Here is an 11833-nt window from a genome sequence, read left to right as displayed (position 1 = left end):
TTACTAATTATTAGAATAAGTAAAAAAGAAAAAGAGTAGTAAAAGATGTTTATAAATTTAATTAAACAAAAGAGAATATTAGTAAGGGAAAGTTAGTCAAGCTATAATTATTTATATTAATGATAAATGGGTTAAAAATATAGAAAAATCAAAGTGAGAGAGGTAATCGAAATATCGTAAAATACAGGGGAGGTTAGTGTAATAAAGCAAAATGTGAGGAGAAATCTGTCACGACCCAAATCTCACCTATCGTGATGGCGCCTATCGCAATATTAGGAAAGCCGACAACCACAATAAACCACGCCAATCTTTAAGCTTGAAAACATAACAAATAAGTTTAAGAGAAAAATATCATAAATACTGACACACAAAATAGTGAAATCTCGGTACAACATTTCCCAAAATCCGGGTGTCACTGAGTACATGAGCATCTATATAATAATATGGTCTGACACACTGTCTAGGAAGATAGAACAATATAATAAAAACTATAAGATAAAGGAGGAGAGTCAAGGTCTGCGGAACCCAAAGCAGCTACCTCGAGAATCTCCGAACTGATAAAGCTCCAAAATAAGTAACTGATGTGTCCGGAAGTACCTGGATCTGCACCCGAAATGCAGAGTGTAGTATGAGTACAACCAACTCAATAAGTAACAAGTCTAATCTTTGGGCTAAAAGTAGTGAGTAGCTCAACAAGTACAGTCCAAATATAGAAATAACAGTATAGAAATGTAGACATGCTTTCAAGTTCAACAATTAATGCTCAAACAGGAAAAATAGACCAAGTCTCAATAATATGAGGAATATGATATCTATATATCTACATGTCAATGTACATGTCATGACCCAAAATCCAACTAGTCGTGATGACACCTAACTTAACCCGCTAGGTAAGCCAATTAACAATTATCCAATTCCAATGAAGTTTATAAAGACAAATAAGTAAAATCAAATATCTGAATCTCATACACTTCCCAAGGACTGGTAGTACAAATCATGAACTTCTAAAATTAGAATTTACAAAGCTAGTATGAAATAATTACATCATCTGTTCGAAATGTACATAAACAAATTTCTATAATATTAAGGCTATCATGAACAAGAGGCAACTATAACCGGAACGCAGGTACATCTTCAAATTCAGCTCCCGTCGATCATATCATTGTCAGCAGCCAACATCTGCACGTAAGGTGCAGAAGTGTAGTATGAGTACAACCAACCCCATGTACTCAATAAGTAACAAACCTAACCTTAGGTTGAAAGTAGTGACGAGCTGGAACATAGGTCGGAGTTCAACACCAATGGCCAACAACAATTTATAACAACATAATGAAAGTAATAAAAGAAGTAACTCTAAGATAAAATGTTCAGATCGTTCACAATTCCAGAAAATAGTCCTGCTTTTCAAGTATATATGTGAAAACCAAATCTTTTACCGAAATCGCCAAAAATGTGAGTAAGTTTGAAAACTGTAATTTTTCCCAAAAGCTTTCAAGAGGAAAATGTTTCATTTTCAAATGGCATGAGGAAAATACATCTCTATACCTATATGTCAATATGTGTCACGACCCAAATCCTAACCTGTCGTGATGGCGCCTATCGTGGTACTAGACAAGCCGACATTTTCATAATATTCCAAAAACTTAATAAAAAATGATTCAAAGAAGTTTTGAATAACAAAAAGTTTTCATAACGGGGTAAAACCCAAAACACAAATGCAAAAAAAAACTCCCAAATCATTGTGTTACTGAGCCCATGAGCATCTATACATCACCAGTCTAGAAAAGAAATGTATATGAAAGTCTAGAACTAAATACAATAAAAGAACAGATAAAGAAGGAGAAACAAGGACTGTGAACGCCGGACAACTACCTCGAAGTCTCCAACGATCAATTGTGCGATATATCAACACCCACCGTGTCCAGAAATACTTGGATCTGCACATGAAGTACATGGTGTAGAGTGAATACAATCAACTCTGTAAATAACAAGACTAAATAAAGAATTGAAGAATGTGGCGAGCTACACAGTTATAATTCATTTTCAGTAGTCTCAACAAGGAAAAGTAGGCATGCTTTCACATCCGACAATTTAGGTTAAATCATTTTATACATGCCAAGTTCAAGTAAAAATCAGATATAATATCTCTCAGAAGTTTCACAACAGTGATATATGGCAGCTATGTGTAACAACAATGATATCAAATTCAGCCTCTCAGAGCAACAGTCACTCAGTCCTCCCATTTACTCCAACCTCACAATCGCTCATTCCTCACAGTCACTCAATCAATCCTCACAGTCACTCATTTCTCTCAATCGCTTGGCACTCGACACTCGTACTTAGTAGGTACCTGCACTCACTGGGGGTGTGTACAGACTCCAGAGGGGCTCCTTCAGCCCAAGCGCTATATTAAGCCAATCATAGCATAAATTGATAAAACATGTTGCGGCGTGCAGCCCGATCCCATAAATATCCTCACAATCAGGCCTTCGGCCTCACTCAGTCATCAATCTCTCCGATCTCTCGAGCTCTCATAAATCATGAAAATCATCCCAAACTGCAATGATATGATGTATCAACAAGGATATAATAGAGACAGAGATATTATATGCGATTAAAAATTGAGACTGAGTACAAATAGCATTTAGCAGGTAATTTAACATGTAACACGACCTCTGTGGGTCCCAACAATATCGGCGCATAGCTTAAACATGATTTCTAATATGATTTACAGTCAAATTGCTATAAAACATGGAGAGCATATAGCTAACAACAAATCATTCAACTTTACAGTTTCACGCAATGCACCAAGTCACAATTTCTTCGGTGCACGCCCACACGCCCATCACCTAGCATGTGCGTCACCTCCAAACCAATCACATTACACATAATTCGGGGTTTCCCAGATTTAGAAGTGTTATTTACCTCAATCCGAGCAAAAACTCTACTCCAATATGCCTTTGCCTCGCAAATCAGCCTCCAAATGTCCCGAATCTAGACTCAAGCAACAAAATACAATCAATACGAGCTAAAGGAATCAATTCCACACAAAAATACGAAATTATGAATCAAAATCCAAAATCTGCTTCAAGTCGGCCCCCGGGCCCAAGTCTCGAAATCCAACAAAAGTCACAAAACCCAAAAGCCCATTCAACTACTAGTCTAACCATATAAAACTCATCAACATTCGACACCAATTCGACACTTAAATCCCCAAAATCAACTCTCCAAATCCCTAGCCTCAAATCCCCAATTTACACCTCAAAAACACACCAACTAGATGGGGAAATCAATGTGAAAATATAGTTATTGAAGAAATTTAACCACAAGTGACTACCTCAAGAATCCCTTCGAATTCGCTCTCACAAATCGCCCAATTCTGAGTTCAAAATGTTAAAATGAAGCCAAAATCGCGAACCCTAGCATTTATATGTTTTGGCTAGTCAAACCGCATCTGCGGTCCAACAATTCGCTTCTGTGGTCCCTCTTTTGCGGTGAAAACAAGGCTTCTGCGGAAGTCCGTTAATTCCCCATCTACTGCACCTGCACATACATATTCACTTCTGCGCAACACGTCCGCATCTGCGGCCTCGTAGGTGCGGAAAGAACCTCGCACCTGCGAACTCTGCCATTGCCTTCCTGGACCGCTTCTGCGGCTACCTTCCCGTTTCTGCGGGCTCACACCTGTGGTGCCCACTCTGCAGGTGCGATTACACCAGCAGTCCTCAAACTTCAGCAGCTCTCCAACTTCAAACCTTGATCCGTTAAATACCCGAAATCAATCCGAGGCCCCCGGAACCTCAACCAAACATACCAACAACTCCTAAAACAGCATACGAACTTAGCTGAACCCTTAAATCACCTCAAACAACCTCAAAAACATGAACACACCTATATTCAAGCCTAATGAACTTTAAATTTTCCAAATTCTACAAACCGCGCCGAAACCTATCAAATCACGTCTGATTGACCTCAAATTTTGCACACAAGTTACAAATGACCCCACGAACCTACTCCAACATCCAAAATCTCAATCCGACCCCGATATCAGAAATTCCACTCCTGGTCAAACTTCTCAAAAACTCAACTTTTGCCATTTCAAGCCTAATTCCACTACGGACCTTCAAATCATAATCCGGACACGCTCTTAAGTCCAAAATCACCCAACGGACCTAACGACACCAACCAAAATTCAATTCCGGGGTCCTTTTCACATAAGTCAATATCCGGTCAACGTTTCAACTCAAGCTTTCAATTATGAGACTAAGTGTTTCAATTCATTCTGAAATTCTTCCGGACCCGAACCAACTAACCCGGTAAGTGTCACGACCCAAACTAACTCTGTCATCATGGCGCCTATCGTGGAACTAGGCAAGCCGACTCATTTTCCAAAACAAACCGATATTTTTATTTCAAAGATAATCTCAAGGCTATTTAACATAAAAACCTTTGTAAAGGAGTTCAAATCAAAACAAAACTGTGGAAAAGAAAAGCCCGACATCGGGGTGTCATTAGTCATGAGCATCTAATACAATTTGTCTGACAATATCGAGAATAACATAGTCTAGAAAATAGCTAAATACAACTAAAGGAAAATAAGAAGGAGAAGAGCAGGGCTGCGATTGCCAAGCAACTACCTTACTATCCCCGATAAAATATGCAACCGGGATAGTCAACAACAGCTACCGTGTCCAACTACACCTAGATCTACACACAAGGTGCAGGGAGTAACGTGAGTACGCCAACTCAGTAAGTAACAACAGTAAATAAAGATTGAGCAGTAGTGACGAGCAATAGGGCATATAATGTTCATATAATGAAATCTCGGTAAAAATACAACATGCTTAAAAACAAATCAGCATTTGAATCAAATAATCTCTTTTAAAACCCAATTCCAGTAAACATCATTTAAAGATATTTTTCAATAGTTTCAAACAGAGGCGCAATGCAAAGGTGAGCAAAAATGATGAAATCATAAACAACCCCACGGGCAAAACATCACTCACATACAGCTTCTCGGGCAAACCTCACAATCACTCATACCTCTCGGGCATACCTCACAATCACTTATGCCACTCGGGCATACCTCACAATCACTCATGCCTCCTAGTCACTCATCACTTAGCACTCGGAACTCACACTCAATAGGTACTTGCGCTCACTGGGGGTGTGTACAGACTCCGAAGGGGCTCCTTCAGCCCAAGCGCTATATCAAGCCAAATCATGGCATAAAGCACTCAAGCCCTCGGCCTATATCAAACATGATGCGGCGTGCAGCCCAATCCCATAAATATCTTGATTTCTTCCATTAAAAATCCAAATTAAACGATGAATATAATCATAAATTCATGAAATATAAACACTTTAGGATACAGAACACTTACCCTAATCCATATGGTAAAAATCGCCTCAAAAATCACTTCAATCCGAGCTCCATAGCTCCAAATATGTCAAAAATAGCTGAAACCTCGAAATATAGCTACTGCCCAGGTATTTACTCTTCGCGATCGCGAAGCACAAAAATTTTCAGCCCCAAAATTTCTCTTCACGATCGCGGAAAACCAATCGCAATCGCGAAGAACAAACTCCCCAACTCTTTCAGACAACCTCTAGTATAATGGTCATAACCTTTTGTACAAAACTCTAAATGATGAATGATTTAACTTTTTAAAAACTATATTCCAAGAGCTATAATTTTTATTTGTCAATCATCTCCCAATTCCTTATATATTTTGAGATATAAGCTTCCAAAGTCAGCCCTATGCAACAAAGATTTTCAAACTCTTCTCGAACAGCCTGTAGTATATCTACCATAACCTTTTTTATACAACTCCAAATAAAAAATGGTTTACCTTTCGGAAAACTAGACACAAAGAGCTACAACTTTCATTTCTGGATAATCTCCAAATTCCTTATAGATTGCGAGATATGAGCTTTCAAAGTCGGGTCAGTGCGGCAGGAGTTTCTTCTACGCGATCGCGAAAAGGCTTCTGCGATCGCGATTCACAGTCTCCAAACAGAAAAATTACGCTTCGCGATCGCAACCGTTTGTCCACGATCGCGATGCATACCTCTGTGGCCAAAAATTAGCAACTAAAAATGGCCTAGAAATGGTCCGAAATCACCTCGAAACTCACCCGAGCCACTCGGTACCCCGTCTGAGCATACCAACCAGTCCCAATACATAACACGAACCCGCTCGAGGCCTCAAATCACATCAAACAATATCAAAACTATGAATCATACCTCAAATCAAAATCTATGAACTTTAAACTTTCAAATTCTATATCTTGTGCCGAAACACATCAAATCAATCCGGAATGACTTCAAATTTTGCACACAAGTCATAAATGACATAACGAAGCTATTCTAATTTTCAGAATCGAATTCCGACCTCGATATCAAAAAGTCACCCCCCGGTCAAACTTCCCAAAAATTCAACTTTCGACATTTCAAGCTTAATTTCACTACGGACCTCCAAATAATTTTCCGGACACGCTCCTAAGTCCAAAATCACTATACGGAGCTATTGACATCATCAAAATTCGAATTTGAGGTCGTTTACACATAAGTCATATCTCCAGTCAATTTGTTTTTCATTTAAGCTTCAAAAATGAGAATTGTTCTTTTAATTAAATTTTGAATCTTCCGAAAATCAAACTCGACCACACTCGCGGGTCATAATACATATTACGAAGCTGCTCGAGACCTTAAGTCAATGAACGGGGTGTAAATTCTTAAAATGACAAGTCGGGTCGTTACATGCACCTCCACAGACTTCTCAGCCACAACGTGCCCCACCTGCTCGGCCAGCTCGAGGTGGAGGTCGGGGAGGTAGAGGTCGCCCTAGAGGGAGAGGCCAGGACAGATATTATGCCCTTCTTGCTCGTACAGAGGCAGTCGCTTCTGATTCTATCATTACAGGTATTGTCCCGGTCTGTCATAGAGATGCATCGGTATTATTTGACCCAGGCTCTACATATTCTTATGTATCCTCTTATTTTGCCTCATATTTGGGCGTGTCTCGGGATTCTTTGAGTTCCCCTGTTTTTGTGTCTACTCCTGTGGGAGATTCTCTTGTTGTGGACCGCGTGTATCGGTCGTGTTTGATTGCTCTTAGTGGTTTTAAGACCAGAGCTGATTTATTGTTGCTCAGCATGGTGGACTTTGATATTATTTTGGGCATGGACTGATTGTCGCCCCATTATGCTATTCTTGATTGTCACGCCAAAACTGTGACGCTGGCTATGCCAGGATTACGGCGGTTAGAGTGGAGAGGTACCTTAGAGTATACTCCCAGCATAGTTATTTCATTTCTTAAAGCTCAACGAATGGTTGAGAAGGGGTGTGACGCATATCTAGCTTATGTAAGAGATGTCAGTATTGATACCCCTACAGTTGAGTCAGTTCCAGTAGTGAGGGACTTTCCAGATGTGTTTCCTGCTGATCTTCCGGGCATGCCGCCCGACAGAGATATTGATTTTGGCATTGATTTGTTGTCGGGCACTCAGCCCATCTCTATTCCTCCATATCGTATGGCTCTTCCTAAATTGAAGGAGTTGAAGGAGCAGTTACAGGAATTGCTTGATAAGGGTTTCATTCGGCCCAGTGTGTCACCTTAGGGTGCTCCTGTCTTATTTGTGAAGAAGTAGGATGGTTCTATGCGAATGTGTATTGATTACCACCAGTTGAACAAAGTCACAGTGAAGAACATGTATCCATTGCCTCATATTGAAAAATTTTAAAATTTATTTTTAAGTGAAAATTAAAAATTTATGACCAAACACTGATTTCTAAAAAAGTGAATATTTCTAAAAAAAAAAAAAGTGAAAAAGATTTCGTGGCCAAACGGACTCTTAATATCTCCCTTTACCAAAAACGGAAAAACTGTGCACTACTTCATTGATGTAATATTAACAATCAGTTTAAGTTATATATAATTTATTTTTCTATTATCAGACTGGTAATATAAAATTCTTTATTGTTACTTAAACTCAATTATTAAATAAAAAAGGGCAAACGGTCGGGTCGAATATGGGTGGGTCGAAAATGGATAATGCAAAAACGGATAAACTATCCAACCCGATTCATATTTAACTAGTGAATTAGTCGTGCTTCGCGCGATCAATAAAAGGTTTAATAAATTTAGAAAGTGATTGCTTTGTTTAGTTATTAAAGTTAATAAAGAACGTGGATTTTTTTATATTTCATATATCTTCTAAATATACTAACATATTCCAAGAAAGAAAAAAACTCAAATGAAATTTAATGTGTTAACTGTAGTACTTGAATCCCAATACACTTTTTGGTATGTACGTCGAATCAAAAAATGTTTGCATTAGGTATTTTGATCCTCCTTTTATAATTTTAAAACCACTCCATCGGTTCGAAAACAAAGTTTTGAAATTTGGTATTTTAGAAAACAAAGTTTCATAGTATTATTTTTCCTTAAACATTTTTACCGTTTTCTTTTGTACTTGTTTCTTCCTATTTAATGTATCATTTCTTTTCACCAATAAACTTGAGATGACAATAGCAAACTTGACATCAACCATGATATCAATTTGAGATGTTAACTAATTAATATCTACTTGACCATAAATTTGAGATATTAACTAATATCTACTTTCATGATCAGTTAATAGCAAACTTTCATAACGCTCGAGAAATCAACCAAAAATTAAGTAGAGATGAAGAAGTATATGATTTAGTGCTGGACTGAGTACAAATAACATATTCTTGCTTGTCATAAATGTTAGCTTGATGATATAGAAGAATATACATATAAACCAAATGGAAAGAAATCTTGCAATACTCAAAGTAATTAGCTATGAAGTGCTAAATTTTTTATTGAGTTGTTGCCTTCAATTCCATTGATATCTTCCTCATATTTGGAATGAGATAAGTAGCATAATGAGATATCGAGTCCCCCATTCCACATCTTGAAGAGAAATTCAAATCTGGCAAAACAATATTGACATAATAAGCCCAAAAATACTAAAGAAATTAAGAAAAGGTCGAAATTCACCACGAATTGAAGGCCACCATGAGAGCCTAGCCTGTTATAACAAAGAGCATGAACCAACGCTATTTTCTATGCGTACATAAATATCATATGCATGTATAAAAGTTTTAATAGACTTGTATTTGATAGCTTTAAGAAGAGAAACATAGATGGAAAATCCAAGAACAAAATACACATTCTAAAATACAGTTAACTCCATGATAAAAGTGGCTTTGAGCCTGAGACCATTTCTCTTGAATATTGAATCAATAAATTCTAACAGAAGGCAGAAAGAGAAAACTCTGCAAATTTGAAGACAGAGAGAGGGGGAAAAGAAAGAAAAGTTCTCAGTGTTGTTGGAGGAAAACAATGCTTTTATACTGACCATCAAGCAAGGAATTGCAAGCATCGAAGGGAGAATTCATATCTTGCTGATTGCACTTTAATTTTTATGGTTCCGAGTTGATAATTTTTATATGTGAAAGGATTGAATAAGCATTTATTTTAAATAAAACTAATAGTTTGACTTTATAGAAGGATATTGTCAGTGACGAGCCAGAATTTTCACTAATTGGATCAGAATATAAAAAATAAACTCACAAAGAAGCCAAAGGATATCAATATATAGTATATATATACATAAAATATTACCTATCTAGATAGTGTAATTTCCGGCGAAGGGATTGAATTGTCATTACTGAGAAGCAAGTTGTTCTTGTTGGATGCCGATGTTATTTTATCCGGTAAAACTTACCTCGTACACAGTGTTATGACATATGTCTTCACATACATATTTTTTGTTTCCCAACCGATGTTCGGTATCCGGTACCCGCATTAAAGTCCGGCTATATCCAAATTCGCGCCGCGTAGGGCCCCATTCGGAAGGAAGCATGTTATGTACCAATATGATAAGGGGGATACAATAGTCAATTGTATAGGGATAGTAAAGGCAGTTCAATCATTACAGAGTAAAGTTAGTTATACTGTTAGGAGTCGTTAGAGAAGCTGTTAGTCGGTTAGTAGCTGAGGATTAGTTGAAGATTAAAAGGGAAATCAATTGTAAAGGGGAATATACTTTTTTGATTAATAAACTCTTCTCTCTCTTCTCTCTTCAAATATTATACTCTATTTTCCATATTTGTAGCATCGTTTAGGAATTATTCTTCTCATTTTAATTCCTTAGGGCTATAATATTGTGCTCAATTGATTTAGAACATACCAATTTGGTATCAAAGCCACTGTACCTTGGCCGGAAACCATGCCGGACACGACAAGATATGGGGAACTCCGTCGGGAGGTGGAAGAAATCAGGGAACAAGTTTGAATCTTAGGTGAGCGGCATGATAACGCGATTTCGGAGATTTGACAACTCATGACACTTGTGACCGCTCAAAATCAAGCCCCAATTCCACCAGTTGCGACACACACGGATGATGGGTAATTGAACAAGCGAGGTAACCCTCATCACAAATACTCTAGATTAGAATTTTCAAGGTTTAATGGGGACGATCTATAAGGGTGGGTCTACTGGTGCGAGCAGTATTTTTATTTTGAGGGGACAATAGAGGAAAAGAAGGTTAAAATTACTGCAATCAATTTGGAGGGTAGGGCTTTGCAATGGCATCGGGCGATGGTGAAAGCTCGAGTGGGAAGAGGATTACCCATGTAGGGTGACTACCTTAGAAGTTTATACCATCGATTTGGGAACACATTACATGAAGACCCCATGGCCGAGTTAATTAGCTTGAAACAAACATGGGGTGTTCAAGAGTTTCTGGATCAGTTTGATGGACTGTTAAACCAGGGGGAATTGTCTGAAGAATACTCCATTAGTTGTTTCTTGAAAGGGTCGAAACCAGGAAATGAAGTGCAAGTAAGGATGCTGGCCCCAAGAACTCTGATGAAGGCTTATAGTTTGGCTAAACTAGCTGAACACTCATTGAAGTTACAAAGATGTCAAAATTAGCTGTTGTGAGGAGTTCCAAACCACTACTTCCCAGTCCAAAAACTTCCTGGAATTCATATGCAAGGAACTATTCTTAGGCTCAAACTCTTGAGAATAGCAAGGGGACAGAAAATAGACCTTTAGTGAGTTCTTCAAAAAGACTCACACCTGCTGAAATCGATGAAAAAAGAGCCCAGGAATTGTGCTATTGGTGTGATGAAAACTACAACCCTGGCCACAATTGTAAAAAGAAGAAACAAATATTCATTTTAGAAGTAGAGGCAGAAGTGGAGGAATGGGAGGTGGATGATGAATTGGAGGTAGAGGAGAATGTTGATGAATCTGCATAGAGTCCTCAAATGTTAGTTCATGCATTAGATGGTACATTTTAGAAGTAGAGGCAGAAGTGGAGGAATGGGAGGTGGATGATGAATTAGAGGTAGAGGAGAATGTTGATGAATCTGCATAGAGTCCTCAAATGTCAGTTCATACATTAGATGGTACAGTTGACTATAGAACCATGAGAGTCAGAGGAGGGGTCAAGGGAAAATGATACATGTTTTGATTGATTCCGGTTAAAAAATAACTTCATGGACATCAATATGACTAGGAAGTTGAGACGTAAATCAAAGACAATTCCCACATTCTTTGTCTCGGTTGCCAATGGCAGTAAGGTGCACAACTCGTACATGAACAAAGGGGTCACATGGAAAATACAAGGTTGATGGTAGGCTATAATCATGTGTTTTAGTCACTTATTACACTCTAATTCAATGCACTTTACTTGTGTTGAGCTTTAATTGGTAGTGTTTTTGCACTTATTGTGTGTTTTATGCCTTGTAGAAGTGATTCCGAATTATGTAGATATTGTGGAGCTATTTCGA

At 38.0% G+C, this 11833-nt stretch overlaps 1 long non-coding RNA gene across 1 annotated transcript; it reads right to left on the bottom strand.

Moving 5' to 3' along the window:
• Positions 1-8725: 8725 nt before the first annotated feature.
• Positions 8726-9478, bottom strand: LOC142178489 (uncharacterized). The gene is made up of 2 exons (XR_012706654.1): positions 9390-9478; positions 8726-8960 (listed from the first exon to the last, which is right to left on the bottom strand). It is a non-coding gene; the product is annotated as an uncharacterized LOC142178489 (long non-coding RNA).
• Positions 9479-11833: the final 2355 nt, after the last annotated feature.

Source organism: Nicotiana tabacum, chromosome 24 (assembly GCF_000715075.1).
Source record: "Nicotiana tabacum cultivar K326 chromosome 24, ASM71507v2, whole genome shotgun sequence".
Taxonomy (NCBI): domain Eukaryota; kingdom Viridiplantae; phylum Streptophyta; class Magnoliopsida; order Solanales; family Solanaceae; genus Nicotiana; species Nicotiana tabacum.
This window is presented reverse-complemented; position numbering and strand designations above follow the sequence as displayed.